At 34.8% G+C, this 20,494-nt stretch overlaps 1 long non-coding RNA gene across 1 annotated transcript in view; it reads right to left on the bottom strand.

Moving 5' to 3' along the window:
- The window catches only part of LOC106048028 (uncharacterized), a 71,414-nt gene extending 53,521 nt beyond the window's left edge, over positions 1 to 17,893 (bottom strand). The window contains exon 1 of the long non-coding RNA XR_010828489.1: positions 17,694 to 17,893. This is a non-coding gene — a long non-coding RNA (uncharacterized lncRNA). The remainder of the gene's footprint in view (positions 1 to 17,693) is intronic.
- Positions 17,894 to 20,494: the final 2,601 nt, after the last annotated feature.

Here is a 20,494-nt window from a genome sequence, read left to right as displayed (position 1 = left end):
TCTCATTCAATGTTTTTTAATAAATTGTCTTTTTGAGGTTTTCCTTATAGAATATGATGTTTTAATAATATTATATGAAAATCAATATGACCAGATTACCATATACAGCTAATGTTCTTCCACCAGGATTTGAACTATTTCAAAAATACAGAATGAAAAAATGAAATTTCTGTGTAAAGTTTAGCATCATGTAATGGGCCACAGTTAATAAACATTATTTTCATAAACAATTTGAAGGCTTTTCAAGTTTTCTATAGACACTGGCTATAGACACCACACAACTGAATCTAAGTGAATACAAACCACGTTGAGTTTATTTGTCTGCTGGAGTATATAACAATTGAGTTCATATAATGTACCTAATAAGTTTATCAACTTATTTATAAATATGAATTTGACATAAGCTATCCCTGATAAGGGTTTTGTGCATACATAAATTGAATTACTGTTATTTGATAAGTGGTCATTAAATTTACATATTTTTTTTTTCATAAGATTTTTTGACATTATACTACATTCATCTCTTTAAATATACAATAACTAGACATGTAGGTACATCACATGCACATATGTATATGTATAATTTATATTAGAATTTTCACGTTATCTTCACCATTGGTGCAAAACTTACTTGTGACTCAGTTGCCCAATAAACATTAAGAACTGCTGAAGAATATATGCATGTGCTGGTTTTCTGTATTTCTCCTGAAAGTTTTAAATTAAATTACAATTTCTTTTAAGCATAAGAGTAAAGATTTGCAGAAGCAGGAACGGCAAGTTGTAATTCATTGTCTGTAACTCATCAGAGTCATAGTATGGTTTGGATTCCTTCCTTTCAGTGTGTTGACCACACCACACAGAGACAAATTTGATGAGGGTGCAACTCAGTCCCAGTGTCCATGTCACTAACGAAGATGTTAAATGGCACTGGTCCTGTGGGGGCCTAGAGAGAGCTGTCCTTGATGACCTACTTGGAAGCTGCCAGTGTTCAAAGTACCCTTAGGCTAAATTAAGGTGACATAACAACAAATGATTGATTTAAAAGTTTTATTGACGGCAGAAGATATTCTGGAAGAAAATGATCAAACCTTATTGTTTATAACAGGAGTTTTTTAAACCTTGTTATTTTACCAAGGGCTGAATGGCCCAAAACATATGATGAAGAAAGAGAGAGAGGGAGTAAATTAGAAATGTAAAAGTAGAGGAAAGGTCTGGATCACCACCCTGCATTCAAGCAATGTTTCTTGTCCAGTTCCTGTTGCATTTGCAATGGTAGTGGGTGGCCCCTCTGAGTTGTGCTATTTATGAGTCAGCCCCTACATCCAGCTCTTACTTTGTATGCTAACTATTCCAAGCGTGTGTCCCAAGACCTTCTTGAGAGATGGTTAGCAGGGGGGTTGTTGATGCCTTTCCTCCCTCAACTACCAGAACCATTGGAGCCAAGAAATCTCAGATGGTTACCCAAGATAAGGAAATAGGCCCCAGAAAAGCAATATCCCATCTCTGCAGGATCTTCTTTTGTGACCATATCTTATCTCATTAGTGTGATAACAACTTTTCTCTGCAGAGTGTTTGAGACATTCTTCTTTTCTGGCTCTGCAGTTTCTTACAGGTCCCAATACCAACCCCTGATGAACACTAGTTGTCACTGACCTCGACATGGAGCTGTTGTTTGCAGCTCTTTGACCATGAACATCCAGCCAGTTTCTTACCCAGTGAGTGGTCCATCCATCAAATCCATGTCTCTCCAATTTAAAGACAAGGATGTCATGTGGGACAGTAGCAAATACTTTGCACAAGTTCAGGTAGATGATGTCAGTTGCTCTTCCCATATTCAGCAGTGCTGCAACCCCATGGTAGAAGGCCACCAAATTTGTCAGGAACAATCTGCCCTTAGTGAAGCCATTTTGGCTATCACCAATCACATCCTTATTTTCCACGTGCCTTAGTTTCCAGGAGGATCTGCTCCGTGATCTTGACAGGCACAGAGGTGAGACTGACTGTCCTGTAGTTCTCCAGGTCTTCCTTTTTTCCCTTTTTAAAAATGACAACTTCACTGAACTGCCACAACTTCTCAAATATGTTGGACAGTGGCTTAACAACTACATCCACCAATTCACCTCTGTAAACTAGTACCCGCAAATATTCCTCAAAATTTTTAGAACCCATAGACTGTAGAGAGAGGAACTTCTAAGCATATTTTAAATTAGCACCCGTTAAAACAAAAGTGCATTAAGGAGAAATCATCCTTCTCACAGTAAAGCTGCAGAAAGAAAAGCTGACTTTGCAATAGACCTGTCACAACTAAGAGATGATCTGCTTTCCATCCGATAAGAAAGCTTACATCAAAGACACGGTCTAACTTGGCATTTTTGTCAAAGGTTCCAGAGAAAAAATGACTTTTAAAGAAAAGCGAGCTTCTTTTTCAGATTTTGACTTACACTGAACAACAAAAATATTAAATATTACACTGAGAAAGGTGATAAAAAACTGTCCTCAGTAGGTTTGGTTTTGTATGAGTTATATAGAAAAACAACCATTGATGTATTTTTCTTTTTCACAGAAATAAAAAATGAAATCAAACACAAATGATGTAACAAACTATACAGTAAGGTTTGAATTTGTATTATTTCTACAGTTATTGAAATGTGGTGATATGCTATGTCACAGAAGTGTTAAATGCCGATGAGAGTGAACTTTGTATATAAATATATATGTACATATAGATAAACAGTCTGAATTTTCAAATCTAAATCATACTGGTGACCAAATTCTGATTTGCTTAGAATCATAGAATCATAAATGTTGGAAAAGACTTCCAAGATTATCTGGTCTAACCATCCCCCTACCACCAGTATCACTCCCTAAACCATGTCCCTAAACACCATGCCCAACCTTTTCCTTAAGCACCCCCAGGGACTGTGACTCCACCACCAATTTTGTTCATATAAGCAAGCATGTTAGAATCAAATCCTGGATGTAATTATTCTCTTTTTCATTTTCAGGAAAATATTTCAGATCAGGAACATGGACCGGGACATTGTATCATATTTTGTTATTCAAAAGTTACTGAGTAGAAAACAAACAGGTAAGATCTCTGAGTTTTTTACATTGGCAATGGGGTATCTGAAAAATTGATTGTATCAGTTCAAAACTAAAAAATAAATAAAGATAAAAAGCGGTAATCATTGACTGAAATAAGAAAAACAGCTTCCTTCTGTGTGGATATATATTGTAGTTTTTCTGATTCTAGTGTCTGAAAAACTCAAAAATTTTCTATGAACATGTGTGTATACATGTGAATATACATCCATGTTTATGTATAGTCACACTTTAAAGGAGAAGAGTTTTTGTTTGTTTGTTTATTTTTAATTTCCAGCAAAGTTTTCTTGAAATCATTTTTCTTGGCTGCCTTTTTTTCATCATCTGAGTTGTAGAGAATACTAAGATTCTTAGTCAAAAGTGATCTAAGTCAAAAATCCATTATGCCCAGAAAATCAGACTGCTTTGTTTCTTTCCATTACGATTTGTGTCATTTGACCAATCCTACAATGAACACTGATCTCCTTATAGAACAGATGGTTGTTATAACAATTGGAAAAAAAGTATTTAACAGTATTTTATTTTTACTTGAAATCAGTAAAGTATGTTAATTTTGTCTCATCAGATCTGATGTTTCATTATAGTTAAACCTTACTGAATTCCTTCTTGAATTATAGGATGAGAGCATATGAAATTTTTGTTCTCTTAAGAGAACAAGGGTTTTTGGAATCAGTAATAGTAATACTGCAGATTGGGTTAACGACAGTAATCGTACTGTATTTTGATTCATTGATAAGATTTTAATAAGCCTAACAATAAATTCTTAGCTCATTTACATGGTGTGTTTTCTATGTCCTGTAAAAGGATTTTTGGTGTAATAAATGAAACTGTCATCTTTCCTAGGTATATAAAGTCTGCAGATTGGGAATGTCATTCATAAACAAACTTTAAAGTCAAGGGTAATATATATGAACAACTGTCTCTATGTTCTCCATTTTTATTTAATGTTCCATAGCACAAAAAAATTGAGTAGTTAATTTGCAACTTTATAGTCTTTAAAGCATATTTGTGCTGATCCAACCTAACTTAAACCATCCACAATTATCTGTAAGACCTCATTATCATGGTCACGGGGGCTATGGATCAAATCCTTCTTACATCTCTGCAAACTTGCATTAATTTTGAGATTAACTGTGGAAATGGATACTAATATATTCATCTTTATGTTAAAAATGTAAAAAATGCTTAAGGGCAAGAATTAAGGGAAAACTGGTAGTCAGGAATTAGTCAGCTTTGTTCAAGCTTTGATGTATAGCTCAAAAGATTCTGTCTTACTGTATATTAGAGTTAATCAGAAAATTAATATGCTGGTTAGTCCTCAGGCTCCAGAACAGGAATAACTAAGCATGTCTTGCTTTCTCTAGGCACTGTTTTTTCAGGGGCTTTCATAGCACTTTCCTGTTCTGCTCTTGAGTGAGATCAGTATTCTTAAAACTTTGCTTCTGCAAAGCGTTAAATACTATTGCCAACTTGGTCAATGTTGAAATCATAAAGAAATCAGGACTTACACTCTCACAGCTCCCTCAGATTAAAAGTAATCTTCTCGATTTAAACCAGTTTGCAACTTTCTTCCTACTTCATCAGAAAGGATTTTGAGAAAGCCCCCACAAAATTCAGCAAGGACTCACTCAATCCAACTGTAGCTGAAAGGGGAAATTCATTCTGGCTGGACTGTCAGAACTTTATGGACTACAAGACATACTCTTTTGTTGTTTGCACACAACTGCTCATCAAATATTTGAAAGCACGTACAGACTCCATGACATTCTTTCTTTGTGATGAAGTTAAAACCAAACATCGATCTTCTAATTTGATAAAGAAATCTGAGTGATTTTTTTTTTCACTATACATTTAATGGGTTAGTACCTGATAAGTATGTCAGATATATGATAACGCTCTCTTTCCTTGTATAGTGCTATGATTAAGTAGTGTTATTATGAAGTGATATACTTTCAGCGCTTTTATTAAGCTTTTCAAAAACAGTCCTTGAATACATAAAGTGATTTTGCAAGAATGAAATCCTGTCTTGTTCAAGAGTCTGCATCTCCCAAAGCTTTTTTTTTTTTCCCTCATACCATACACATTAAAACAGACATGAATATCCATCTTTTGTGCTCACTATTTTACATGATTTTACATGAGTCTGCACATCAAGAAATTACAGTATAAGACAAGACTACAAAAAATCAGGTATATTTTACAGAAGAACCTGAATATGTCAATAGGCATGTAAGAGGTTTTCAAAAGCACCTAAGCAGATAGGATGCATAACTCCCATTGACTTTAGGATAGTCATGTGTCTTTGGGAGCTGTGAAATTGAAAATATGACAAGACAGAAAATACGACTCCACCACAAGTGGAGTGACATCTCTAATATAATATCAGAAAGCAGATTTGTTTTCCTGGTGTGGAGTAAAAGTTGGCTGGGAAGAAGTGAAAGAGCTGTAGAAAGACAGAAAATTGTGGAAAAATAATTAATGAAATCTGCGGAGTGTAAGGGGCTAATCAAACTTCTTAATATTTGAAATATACTATGAGGAATATCATGGCCGCTGCATAAAGCCAGGATACAGCTCCCCGATAATCTCTTTCATCCATTATGATTTACTTCATAAAAGTGTATAAACAATGCTAATAGAGAAAATTAAACAAGCAGGAAGAAAAGCTTATGACAGGTAACACAAGATGAAAATTTAATTTCACTGTTAAGGAGCCAGCTCAAAACTACAGATAAAATTATGCCACAAAAGAGAGGGCTTGGTAGAGGTCTGCATGTGCTATTTTGTGGTCTATCAATTCTACATGCTGTAGAAATACAAGAGTAATATCTGAACAAAACAAGTCTATTGATTTTTTGATGTTATTTTCAGTGAAATTCACAAATGTATGCTCTAAGATCCTAAAAAGTGTACTGACGATCAAAGATTTTTCTTTTGCTTAACGATTTCTTCAATGCTTTGAAACAAAAAGGATTTCTCACCTTCAGCATCTGACTTCCACCAATTTCAGTGAGCAAAAAGTCAGATAACATTTTTCTCACTGTGGATTTTTTTGTCTGTAAAACCACCCACTACATTTGATATGGACAGCAGGATCTTGACATTGCAACATCATTTTTAAAAACAAATTAAAATGCAACCCAAATATTCAATGTTTAAAGGTTTAAAATAAGAGATCCCTAAGATGGCTACCTAACATCCCCCAGAGACTACCAGCTCCGAATCTTTACCAGTGGTAGCAATTTCTTATGCCTCCTCTGAGTATGGAGGTCCTTTCTAATATGAGGTTCGTACTAATAATAGGTTTCTTTGTGTCTTCTAACTGAAGAAAATTGTATATATATATTTAAATCTGTTTGAATGTTATTCAAAATCTTTCCCTATTACAACAGAATAGTTTTATTTATTTATTTATTCATAAATAAGCAAACAAAACCTATATGAAGAGAGCAAATCATACATGGTAGAACACTCAATCCAGGAGAGACATGAAATAAGACCTGTTTGCTAGCTCCACAGTCAACAAATTATATCTTCATTTTGACAAAGAAATCTGTTATTCTTGCAAAATAAAATAAACAAAAGCCTAGGACAGAAACAAACTAGGAACAGGATAAATGCAAGGTGTTGTCTGATAAAGAAAGTGTTCCACCTGGCTTTGAAAGGACAGCCTCTTTTCACTACAGTAGGTCTCATTTGTAAGAAAGCTTCAAAGGTATAGCTTTTAAATAACATGAGGAAAACAGAGGTTCATTCCCACTCCCCCTTCTCCTGTAAATATGTTCACATCTGCATCACTGAAGGACCTCATCATGACCAAGCTTTCCCTAACCCCATAGCTACTGATATTCTGTGAGTATCTAGGGATATCTGGGAGGATGGAGGTACTCATGATCCTCTTACTTAAAGCTCTTTCATGGCATAGTGTTTCCTGGAACACAAGCACAACCCAGATGTGCTGTATTTTAGGAAAATATCCTACCTTTAGAGTGAAGAATCATTTCACTTTCACCTCCCCCTTGATTTTTTTTTTTAAATAACACAATATGTTTGTGAATTTTGTAAGTAAATCCATAGGATTTTGGTTACAGTCTCTCATTTAGAAAACAGGATCCTTGATTTATGCTGTCACTATTTCCATTAAATAATATCTGACTGTGGTGTTTCTATACTGTGTCAAGGTTTGGATACAGATCCCTAAAGAGAAGGAAAGACTCACAAAACTATCTTGGAAATGTTGCCATAGCTCCAGCTTTTCTTTGACATACTTTTTTATTTTATTTTATTTATTTATTTATTTATTTTCACCACCTAGAAACAGTCCAGAGAGAAACAGGAATTTTGTCATTCATTTGGATTTCATTAGATGTTATTGAGCTACCAAAGTCTGTAAATTATATACAAATGGCCATGACACCCACACAGGTCATCTGAACAGCTCAAGTGCAATAATAGTGATGATGTATCATGTGCTGTGGACTTTTTGAAGCTGCAGCTCTGAATTTAGTGTATATGAGCAAAATAACGAAAATACAGTTACTGCAACACTTTGCAATGATGAAGATAATTTCTTTCATGGAAAAAAGCCAAAGGGGCCAGCGTGTATTAAGAGGAAGCAGGACATTGTGCTGTGGATTTCATCTTGTCAAGTCTAAGGATATCCTTCCTATGATTTATATAATTCCTCGTTTTTTTTTTTTGTTTTTTTTTTTTTTTTCTGTACTGAGCATGCCCCTGCATATTTTCAGTAGTGAGAGAATTCATTTGATGGAAAGGGATTCCTCAAATTTTCTTATCCTGTCACTTTCTCAACCAATAAAACATGTTAACAAATTCTTAAATACCAGGATATCTGCAATCTGAGACATATTATAGATTTCTTGTCTCTCCTCTTTCCTCTATCTCACACCACAGCCAGGCAGGGCCTCAGGATTTTTTAATTGTTGCTTTGTTTACTTTATTTGTTATGTGTTTTTTTTTTGTTTGTTTGTTTGTTTTATGGTCCTGATGTAGCTATAAAATTATGCTTTTCTTTGTATTTTTTTTTTCTTCTGGCTAATTACCTATCCTTAGCAGGCAATTAGGTGACCAAACAAATGTGCTTTTATACTTAATGGTACCCCAGCTGAGAGAAATACAGATAATAGCTGTTTAACAGTTTAGAGATCAGATGCTATTTTCCAAATAGAGATTCTGCTAGCAAAGGTAGGAATAAGAAAAAATCTATAGGTTTTTCTTTACAGTTAATTGAGAATCTTCAAGATTTTGTTTTATTTTGTTTTGTTTTCTTGTTTTTGTCTCAGAAAAATCAATATAGCTGTGCAATGAAAAGTTGCTCACTGGTATATTTTTTATTTGTGCTCCCTTCCACTCATCTGTATGAAATAGGGCTACATTTTTTGTTATCCATTTCAGATCCTTCAGACTTCAGAATAGCTCTCTGATGAAATAATTAATAGTCAATTTAAATATAAATATCAGGCTATCTCCAGTTCTGGCTAGAATCATTGATTTAATTTCCTAATGACAGAAGAGTTAAGTAATAGGCCCTAAGTAGAAATGCAGGCAACCATGTGAAACCATGTGCCAAATTGATATTTCAGCAACTGTGATAACTTATTAGGATGACAGCCATGGAATGTCACAGAGCTAAATGATAAATCTTCAGTCTGTTTTTTTCATACTTTAAAATTACTTTTCTATTGCAGAATTAATTGGCATTTGTGTTGGCAGTCAGTGCTGTCTTTAGTAACACTTAAACTAAAAAAGCTCACAATGTTACTAAATTCTGTTCAAAAATTAAAACAAATAATCTTGAACAATAAGCAGGCAGATAAAGAGGCTCGGAATCCATTTAATATAGGGCTAATCCAACTCTGACACATCATTTAATCTCATTCATGCCAGGATGCAATACTTGACTAGCACATGGACCTATAGACAGGGAGAATTTCACAAAAGAGGAGTAAATTGGAAAAGTGGTTTTGGAATTGCAGGCCTAAAAGCACTAAATGCCAATAGGAGCAGAATAAATATATCTGAAGGCTGAAATAATCTTCTGGCTGCCATGAGGATTTGGGTGAGGAGAGGTGGAAATGTAAAGTAGTGAATCTCCTGTGAAATACTCACAGTCATACGTGTTTTCAAATGATTTAAAAGGATCAGTGAGATTTTAATAATAAAAAGGTCAGTTATGCATATAGGTTAGGTTTTATGTTTTAAATGAAAGAGAAAGTCTTGAAATAAAATATATGCAGTTAATAACTGTGCAGTTAAATTATCTCCTGTTATACACAGTGGCAGTTTTACACCTGATTTCAGAAGGACCAAAAAATCCTACCTCAGCTTCTTCCAAAAAATATCACTGATCCCATGCAGCCTTAACAGAAGTTAGCACTCTTCTCCCATTCTTTCACTGTCCTAAATACACAAAGAACTGTAGAAATTTCAGTCAGTAACATCCAATTCACGTATACTTCACCATCCTTCCTTACTCTAGATTTTGTTCTGGAAAACTACTATGGATATTTTTCCATTCCTTAAGCTTAACCAAAAGATGCAGACTACAAATTATCCTGAGTAGCAAACAAGCTGGGAATCTTCCATGGTGTCAAAGCTCTATTCTGGCCCTGGGTTCTTAAAACAGATTATGCATTAGTTGTTTGTAATACTTATAACAAAGAAGAAAAAAAAAATACCTGAAATATAGATTGTACTCCTGAACAAAACTAAGAATCAGGATCACCACTCTGAAAAGCATTTGCTAAGCAGTGTATGAAGGCAATATACTTTGCAGAACTTCGCTGCTGTTGTTTTTCTTTTCTATACTAATATTACTAGTGATTTACCACTGTGCCTAAGGAATCTGTTTGTGGAAAAACAGATGTCTTTGAAAGTTAACACAAGGTAGGTGTTTTAAAAATTACACTCTCAGGTACAAAAATAGGGTGGATAGACCATAAATGAGATGTGAACTTTGCCTGAAGCATTTCTGTCTCAGAGCTCATTTGCAGGTTTACAACAAGCTTTGTGTAAGGGGAGCACATATTTGTACTGCTTCGGGAAGAAACCAGGAACTTGGATTGTGAGGATGTACATCTCACTAAGTTATAATCGCTAGATGTGTATTGAGGCCAAAAAAGGAGACACACACACACACACACACACACACACACACACACAAAGAAAGATCACAAACAAGCAAAAAACATCACACAAACAAACAAATTGACTCAAGAAATATGAGTTTCTCTAATGCTGAATTTCCAAGAGGTCATGACATTTCAATAGGTTTTGGAAAAGTTAGCATTGTAATAAAGTAATCGGGTATTTTTAATAATAGAAGTAAAGTAATATACCAATTATGAAGCTTAAGCTTTCTCGCACTTTTAAAAAGAGAAAATAATACAATTCAAGATGGTGATCCCCCTATGAGCTAAAAAAGACATCTCTAGAAATAATAATAATAATAATAAAAAGATGCTTAATGCATCCAAAATAGCTGAAACCATTTGCTACCTTAATTCTCTCCTCAAATTATGAAATGGCTGTATAAGATTTTTCTCTGAATATTAGAAAAGTTTAAGATTTTCAAAGAAAAAAGGATTCATTCATTCATTATGAGTGAGGTAATTCTAAATAAGCATAGAATTATTCAAAGTGTAATCAAAAGAACTGGAGACTTAACCTTACTAAAAGTTCAAACTTTGCCTTCAGATACATGAACTTTGAACAAATGCTCATGGGCAGATTTTAGGCCCTGATGTACATAGTACACATTTAGCAAATATATTATTGAATCTACGATTCTTTAAAGAGATTTCAAAGTCATGTGTGTTAACAGTACTGCACAGGGAACAGGCCTTTGTGAAAGAACTCAAGAGGACTGAAAATAATTTGCTGTTGGAGGTAATGATAGTCCTGAGGATTTGTGACAGTTTAAGGCTACATGACTGAAATAATTTATTAATATATAACTCACAGTTACATTGATGAAAATATTTTTAGTGAGGAATTATATGGACAGTTGCTGGTGCTCTGATATTAAAGTTCTTCAATTTTCCATTACAGCCTACCATTTTCAATTGCATATAACATTGTCAGACTTCAAAAAAAGTGGATTTAATTGTTTGATACTTTCTTTAAAATCAATTTTTTATTTTTAGAGTTCAGCAAAACTGTAATTTATTTTATTTTATTTTTTTTGAATTTTGGGAAGCAAGATTAGCAACAGATGCTGTAGGTACCTTTACCTGTGGTTTTTTTTTTAGTTATTGTTATTATGATTATTTTTTTTTTTTTTTCCCCACTACTGTGTAGAAAAAGTCTCCTGTAGGAAGGTGAGAAGAATATCAGATTTAGCAAGAAAGGTTCTGGGGTCTAAACAGTGCCATTCTAGAAATGCTTCCCTATTCAGCTTTACCTGAACAACTGTAAACTGCTATTTGAAAATAAAGAGAGAGAGAGAGAGAGAGAGAGAAAGAGGACAATTCCTCTTACTTTTTGAGTGACCGTTTGAAAGTGTTTGAAATGCTCCAGCATTGATTTCTGATATGAGTGTTCAGTTTCCTCTTCAGCCTGGGAGGATGCACATCCTGAGCTCTTTACCCAAAGAGCTGCAGTATTGTGTGCAAGGAACTAGGGAGGAAGAAGAAATTAATATCTCCGTTTGAAACTCTTCCATTGTGCAGCAAAAACAATTTGGTTGACCCTCAGTTTCTGGTTTCTCTTGTGAAGAAGCCCTGTTTTTTCTCCTCTCTGACACACACACTGAAAACTTTAATGAAGCTATTAAATCATTTGTCTCTGAAATGAAAATTAAAATGGAAGTGTAATTGTAATATCATTATATTCTTTTTCTCAAAATCATCTCTCATCTGAAATTGTGTATGCACTTGTTCATCATTATCCATTCACAGCAGCTAAAGTTAGGTGAGTTAAATACTGTGCTTATGTATCTTGGATGTCACTCACTATATTGGTGATACTCAAAGGAACTCGGTATACTTTAAGATGCTTATTACCTCAAAATGCTTAGCATTAGGAGAGATTCACCTGTCTGCAGAGCTGAAAACCTTTATTCACACATAGCAATGGCATTATGACCTTTTTTTCTTTAAAAAAAAAAAAAAAAGTATGCCATCAATATGTTTTAGCAATGCAGCAATGTATTCAAAGCAATGAACAATTCAGGTTCAAATAAAATAACACAGTTCTTTGGAGCACAATTTCTTCTTTAAAGTATGAAGAAACCAAATAAAGTTCTCTGTAGAGATCTATGCATTGATTTAATGAGAGCTTTTAAGTTGTGATGGTGTTTTACCTGCTATGTGATCTTATCAAAATGAAGAAATATTCTTTTTTTTTTCTTGAATTGCCTTTTTTTTTTTCTTTTTAAATCCTCATCAGTGACCAATGGGGCCATAACTAGGTATTAGAGAAGATCTTATGCTATTAGCAGATTCCTACTACCTTACTTTACTATTATCTTATATCTTGGTATTGATATATTATTTCTTTCCATAGATTCTTTATGTGACAGAATTATTACAGCCTGCTATCATAAGTGTTTATTGATCACACAGCAAATTAAGAAGAAAAACATTCATTCTAAAATTTTGTTCTGAGAATTAATCTATTGAGACTTTTACTGATTTTATTTTAACTTGACTCTGTCAACAATTTGGTTTATCATGCAGCAACATGAAACACCGTCTTTTAGTTGGTAGTGTTAGAGGCCTCTGGTAGGTATATCTGGCTTCATTCATCCTGTTGGAAATTATGTATTACGTCTCCTGGCATAATCTTTTCTCATGAATAATGAAAAGATTAAAAGAACCCTAACACACCAACTATTGTGACAGTTGTCGAAAAAAATGTGTATTGGTGTATATGTATGTACTCATCTTCAGTCATTAATAATAATGATTTCACTTTATTTTTTATTTTATTTTTTCCATCACATCCTTTCATATCTAAGATTTCAAGGCCCTGGATAAACTCTAGGAATAACTAGTTAAACTTTTTTTTTTTTTTCTATCTTTTATGGTTTATGTACAGAAAACAGCTGTAAATATTACTGGAAAGTCTTTTATTTATTTGTGCTACAATTGTTAAGAGGCTTAAATAATCTCTGCCTGCTCTACAATACAACAATTTTTCAATATTTTTTATTCTGTTTGAAGATCTGAAACAAGTGGATTAACTATAACTGAACCACTCAGTTTCTCTTTCACAATCCTTGTAACATCATCTAACATACTGCATTCATTCTAACTACTAGATGCAAGTCAGAACCTATGTTTATATTTGCTATTGCATATTATTTTGCCTGAAACATGTTGCCACATTTTAAAAGTATCAGGTAGCATGTTGCCTGTCACTCCACTGACTTGCATGCTGAAGGGACATCTCCCCCTTCTTATGTCATTACATTACTGAGAGTAGTGGTTTAGGAGAAAAACATACATTGTGCTTACGCCATAAGCCTGATTTATTATTTTTTTTAATATTGTATGAAAAAATATTTTAAAATATACTTTTATATGTTTATTCTGAAAATATTTCATTTTTGAAACTTTTGAAAGGTGTTGTGACAGAAAAATGGTGCTATTACTTTAAAATAGCTCAGTCGTTTCACAAGAAAAATAAAATGTCATGAACTGCTAGTCATTTTAGTTTACAGAATCAATATTTTTCAAGTATCTTCCCAGTTCCATGTAATGATAATGCATTTTGTTGTATTCTAGCACCTGAAAGTTCCATCCCTATATCATCTGTGAAAAGATGGAAACTCCTCCAGATAAAACTGCAGTCAGTGCTGTTGAATTATGAATTTTGCTTTCAAACACACAAGCTACTAACTTTTCCTATGTGAGTAATATTAACCAAAAATTACATAAGGATTCAAGTTTCACCCAGATTCACTAATAAAAGAAAATCAATAGGAAGGAACAAAGGAGGAAGACTAATGGATAAACCCTAGTCTGGGAATGTGCATTGCTGTGATTTCAAATCACTTAATGGAAACTTATAAAGTAGCACATCTGAGAATATATGGAAAGTCATTGTCAGTTTTTCCATTTGTCAGTGTAATTGGGGAGCAAATCTGTAGAATACCATTATTCATATAGACTTCTAAATCAGCAATGCAGACTATAGAGAAAACAATTAAAGCTTCAAATTTTAGTTCAAAAATGTGGCTTCCATTGCTTAGTCATATAGAATCATAGAATCATTAGGGTTGGAAAAGACCTCTAAGATCATCTGGTCCAACCATTACCCTACTACCAATGTCACCTGCTAAACCGTGTCCCTAAGCACCACGTCCAACCTTTCCTTGAACACCTCCAGGGACAGTGACTCCACCACCTCCTTAGGCAACACGTCCCAACGCCTGACTGCTCTTTCTGAGAAGAAACGTCTCCTAATTTCCAACCTAAACCTCCCCTGGCACAACTTGAGGCCATTCCCTCTAGTCCTATCATTAGTTATCTGTGAGAAGAGGCCAACCCTCAGCTCTCCACACCTTCCTTTCAGGTAGTTGAATTCAAAAGCTTCTGTGGAGGGCTGACTCAATAGATTGCAGCGAGGGAACTGCTCTACTACATACAAAACCCTGACCCAGAATCAGGTCTTCAATGAATGATTTAGCACTGGGTTCCCCACGAACATGTGCTATGTGACGGAGGAAAGGTGGCACCACATTCATCTGCGCTCCGGTCCCAACCACGAGCGGCACTCCACACTGGCCGCCAGAGCGGCCGGCTATCGCGAGCCCACTGAGTCACCCCGAGACTGCGGTATAGCTATGTTTAGGGGGGATTCTGACTTAGAGGCCTTCAGTCATAATCCTACAGATGGTAGCCTCACTCCAGTGGCACCTCAGCCATGCACATATACCAAGTGTCTGACCATGAGGTTCCTCTTGTACTGACTAGGGTTACTAGTGCAACAACATATCAGTGGGGTAAAACTAACCTGTCTCACAATGTTTATGAGAAAAATAAATCCCACAAAATAATAATAATAATAATAATAATAACAACAATAATAATAAAAATAAACTTTCTTTTTAAATTATTATTATTTAAGATACAAATAAGCAATAAAAAACAAGTGATTCCTTGGTTATAGTGTATCTTGTAGGTCATTGTGCTGGATTTCTACTAAAATACATTGTTTCTTACTTTGATGGGGATATTTAGATCATTAAAACCAAAATATAAAACTGGGGTTATGGAATATGGACATTTCTTTTGTGCCACTTCAAGATTTTGTGCAATGCCTATCTATCTAAAGTAAAATATATAGATAAGGGATTGAATTCTGACTCTTCTTCCTCCCATGAATGTTTCCTCCCTTTTGGCCAAAGAAAATGCTGATACTTTTTCTCAGTTTTGGTTCAAGGAACTTGCCTTCTTCCAGCAGAGTGGCACACATTTTAAAAAGGGTGCCTTTTAATCCCTTCCTGTTCTCCTAATTTCCATCCTCGTTTACACCTTGATGAGTCTACCACACTTTTGGGAAGCAGCAGACTTGGGTTCAAGTCCTGGCAGACTGAAGTGAGAACAAAATCAAGTCTTCCACTTCCTGCAAAAGTGCTTTAACTACTATAATATTATGAAAATAAGTTGATGACAGTAGTGGTATTTGAAAAGAAAGCAACAGCTACTGTAGTATTGTGTGAAATGTCTGACCTTGATACCATGTGTTAAGGATTCTCTGAAAAATAAAATGAGGTCAAAACCTTGAACAGAAAAGTGCTAGTTTCTCAAATCATCAGGCACAGATGTGTATGACAACACATATCTCAGCAGTCTCAAGTCTGAAGGTCCTATGGCCATATTCTGAATGCAAAGTTTCAGATGCTTAACGACTGCATAAAATTAAAATTATAAAATTGCATTAAAATGGGCTGTTGTGAAATTTAGATGTCACTAGCGTTAGGTAGACATTTTAATTTTCAAGATCACAGCTTTTGACATAGACCACTGTATTGTATTTTTCTAATTTAGGGCTCTCTCTCTCTCTATATATATATATATTTTTTTTTTTTTTTTTGTGGGAGCATGTGGAGAAAGGGGACAGGTGGAGTTATATCCGTTGCATTATTTTAGTCTGGAAACAGATTCAAATTGCTTGCAGAAGTATTTCCTGAAGTTAACTAAACTCTCAGATTTCACGACACAGCTTGCAATTTGATGGGATAAACCATTTCTTTGTATTTTATTAATTCAATTAAAGTGACTAATCAAGCAGATATTCACCTAAATAAGCATATTAGTACAATTAATTAAAGTAATTATAGACAGAACAATCTTAATTGAGGTCACAGGAAAGAGTGAGATAATGAATGACTATTTTCAAACATCAAAATCTTCAAATAGAACAAGTAATTGTTGAATTATGGGTTTGACATGAGATGAAGATTTTATACTAAGATCACTTTAGGAAATAGAATTCAAAGTCTTTAAAACTGGAGAAAAAGCTATTCCAGTCACTGCAGTTACAATTTTCTACTGGAGAAAAGGCAAAGGCATATATGTAAGATGTATGTGTTCTTAATTAAAGTGTCTGCTCTGAGCTAAGCTACTTGACAAAAATTTGATTCTTAATCAAAAGAATTGTCTACTCTTTCCAGCTGTGCTAGTCACCAAAAGATATTTCCTTCTAAAAAACTTAAATAATATCATTTTTCAACTCATGTGTCTACTGGTTTATTTATCAACAGATATATTTATTTTTAGAACACTATGGGTGGTGTTTTTCTCCTACATACCTGCATTTGAGCATAGCTATGAAAAAAATAAAACCTGTTAAGTACAGAGTTTAAAAGTTCCTTCTGCTTTGTTTCCATAAAGAACTTTAACTCAGTTTGTGGATGTTGAAAATTAGTGGACATAGTTGTGATTGGAACTCAAGGAAGGATTGCTATATCAGTCAGATTACTGATACCAGAAAAACAGAACAAAACAAAACAAAACAAAACAAAAAAAAAAACACATCTCATATTTATTGACTAGGCAGGATGAGGAATAGCAGTAGCAGGAGAATTGCAATTCTTGGTCCTTAATGCACAAACACACTGGCAAATCTGAACCTCAGCCACTCCAGGACAGTTTAGCCCAGCACAACTTAGCTCAGGGGAGCAGGATACTGCTCTTTCAAGGTGTCAAGTCTGCCTCTATACATTCTCAGGCTCTAGCTCCCACAGACATTCCTGAATGTTGTCCCCCTCCTCTTAAGTATTTATTAGCTCTTTTTAACTATCTACTCTATTCTGTGTCAGTTGGTCAGCACAAGCCACCAATAGCCTTGTAGTTCATAGAATCATTAAGGCTGGAAAAGACCTCTAAGATCATCTGGTCCAACTACCTATATTATCCCATAAGCCATGTCCCTGAGTACTATATCTAACCTTTCCTTAAACATGCCAAGGGAATGTGACTCCACCATCCCCCTGCATAACCCATTCAAATGACAAGCCAAAAGCTAGTTGAGAAGCCCCAGGCCAATCTGCAGTTATCACAGTGGTTTCCATCACCCTTTTGGGGTTTCACCAAAAATGTCCTCCAAAAATAAAATGTTACCTTTGTTATTCAGCTCCTATGAAATTAATCTGGTCAGTTTGCGCAGAGGCTTCAGTCCTTCATCTGGGTAGTGCCCGCCAGTTAGCCACACCTGGGGGCACTGCTGTCCTGAGAGATCCATTCTGTTATTAAAATGACAAAACCAGATTTCACCTTTCCAGGTTTAGAGACCAGGCTACAGGCTGTCTGTCCAAAGACAGGCTTTTTTAACAGAATGTACATGTGCTCTGGGCAAACAGTATCATAAATAGCAAAATGATGGCTCCTTTTACCAGCAGTCCCCTGAGCCAGATGGCCAGACAATTCCTGAATGAATAGGAATGGCACAAATCTTTTCATGCAGGCTACTTGTTATGTGACAGAACAATCAAAAATCATAGCTTATCCTCTCTGCTTCACAGAAAAACTAATTATTCAACACTTGACAGGACCCTTCCTGACAGAAAAAAAAAAATTAAAAAAAAATCCGTTTCTCCATTTTAAATATGTATTATTTTTTTCTGGAATCATTTTCAAATTCAGATTCAGTAAACACGAAAGACATTTATGCCAACGAAGTCAAGGTTTGGACTTAGATTTTTTGACACCTGTACAGGGTTGGAAATCTATTTCAAAAAAAAAAAACTGTTAAAAATGTTGAAATATTCATTTTGAAGTATTCAAATTTAGATGTTGCAAAAAAAGTCTCTATTTATTGCCATTGTATTTGAAATTCACTTTAATCATCTTCTGTTTATTAAGAAGTTATTAAATTTTTGCCAAATCAATTAATTTAAATATTTATATTATTTTAAATTATTTTCTATTAATATTTTAATATTCTGTTGGTATCTTACATAAGAACTGATTGAACCATCAAAGGACTCTGGTATGCTAAGTATTTTGCTAGTCAAATATCAATGAATTAAAACCTGCAATTACATTTACTATTTCTCTACTAAAGTATAAGCGATTTTAACCATTTAAAAAAACAAGTAGATTTTCTTAGGGAAATAGAAGCATTGAATTTTCATAAAAAATACCTCCTGGAAATTAATTAACAAAATAGAGGTTTTTGACATTGAAGAAAGAACAATTTCAAGTGTTTATGAAAGAAATCAGTTCTAGACTCCTAGTCTAGAGACTTCTGCCTCTCAGATGGTATTTATTTGTAGCTTACATCTAAAAACTCTCAGCAAATACCTAAGTAACATGAAAAGTCAGCATAAATGATGCAAATGTATGTGCATGAAATCACAGAATCACAGAATCATGGAATTGTAGGGGTTGGAAGGGACCTCAAGAGATCATCGGGTCCAACTCCCCTGCCAAAGCAGGTAGCCTAGAGCAGGTTGCCCAGGTAGGCATCCAGACGGGCCTTGAATATCTCCAGAGAAGGAGACTCCATGACCTCCCTGGGCAGCCTGTTCCAGTGCTCTGTCACCCTCACCATGAAGAAGTTCTTTCGCATGTACTACATTACAGAAATTATCTGATAACTTGGTGAATCTGTAAAAATAAATTATTTGATTTTTGAGTCTCTCAGTGTGTCTCAAAATCATACCCAAACTCTGTATAGATAATGGAGTTGGTATGGATTTTCTACTGGATTTTTATTTTTATTATTATTACTTTTATTCCTATTTTTATTATATTCAATCTCCACATGGCACATTGGAGAGTTGTTGAATCTAATAAGACAAACTGTAATAAAAAGAAACTTAGTATTTTTATCCAAAAAGTCATGTTAATGTAGTTTATCCCTAAGAAGTTTATTAAAAGACTGTCAGCTAAAGGCTCTGCAGGCTTTTTAGCAGTAGAAGTAGTAGCAGTAATAGTAATTCGTATGTATTTAGACCTGTGTCTGTTCAGCCTTGAGAAGAGAAGACTGAGAGGGGATCTTATTAATGTTTACATATATCTAAAGTGTGGGAGACAGAGGGATTTGGCCAACCTGTTTTCAGTGGTTTGTGGGGACAGAACAAGCGGCAATGGCCAAAAAATGGATCACAAGAAGTTCCGCACCAGCATACAAAAGAATTTCTTCACAGTAAGGGTGACGGAGCACTGGAAGAGGCTGCCCAGGGAGGTCGTGGAGTCTCCTCTGGAGATACTCAAGGTCTGTCTGGATGCCTACTTGTGCAACCTGCTCTAGAGAACCTGCTTTTGCAAGGGGGTTGGACCCGATGATCTCTTGAGGTCCCTTCCAACTCCTACAGTTCTGTGAATCTGTGACTGTTCTCACCATTCATTTGAATATGAGAAGGGAAGAAAGTTCTTTAGATATCTTTGAGAAGTAAAATGTGCAATTAAGAATGCATGCAAACATATGACAAGGAAGTACAAATAGGATTGTGTTCTGAGAAATGAAAAGGAGTATTTTATTTCAAAACTCTTAAAAAATGTCTTTTTCCAATATTTTTAAGACATGGTTTCAGAGGTCTGGGAAGGGTGAACATTAATTACTAGTAAGAATAGGGGGTATTCAGTGATTCTGATCATCCACGTCTCCTGGAATATTTATTTTTCATGAACGAGGAACAGACAAAGAATCTGAAGGTGCCCAGAAAAATTTTCAGATGTCAGGAAATACATTGTTGTGATTTATTCAAGACACTGAAAGCTGTTACAAGGAGAAAAATAGGACCAACCAAAAAAAGGGTGAGTATGTCTGCAAAACAACTCTTTTAGGAAGGGAGAAGCTGACAAACACGAATGTACCTTATGCATTATGCTTCCCTGTCTAAACCATTTGGAGGATTATGTATCTGCTCCACCGAATAAGTATTAATCATCAGTTAGTTTTATTTTGGAAAGGTAAT

Source organism: Anser cygnoides, chromosome 1 (assembly GCF_040182565.1).
Source record: "Anser cygnoides isolate HZ-2024a breed goose chromosome 1, Taihu_goose_T2T_genome, whole genome shotgun sequence".
NCBI lineage: Eukaryota > Metazoa > Chordata > Aves > Anseriformes > Anatidae > Anser > Anser cygnoides.
The sequence above is the reverse complement of the archived record's forward strand: the minus strand, read 5'-3'. Positions and strand labels throughout refer to the sequence as shown.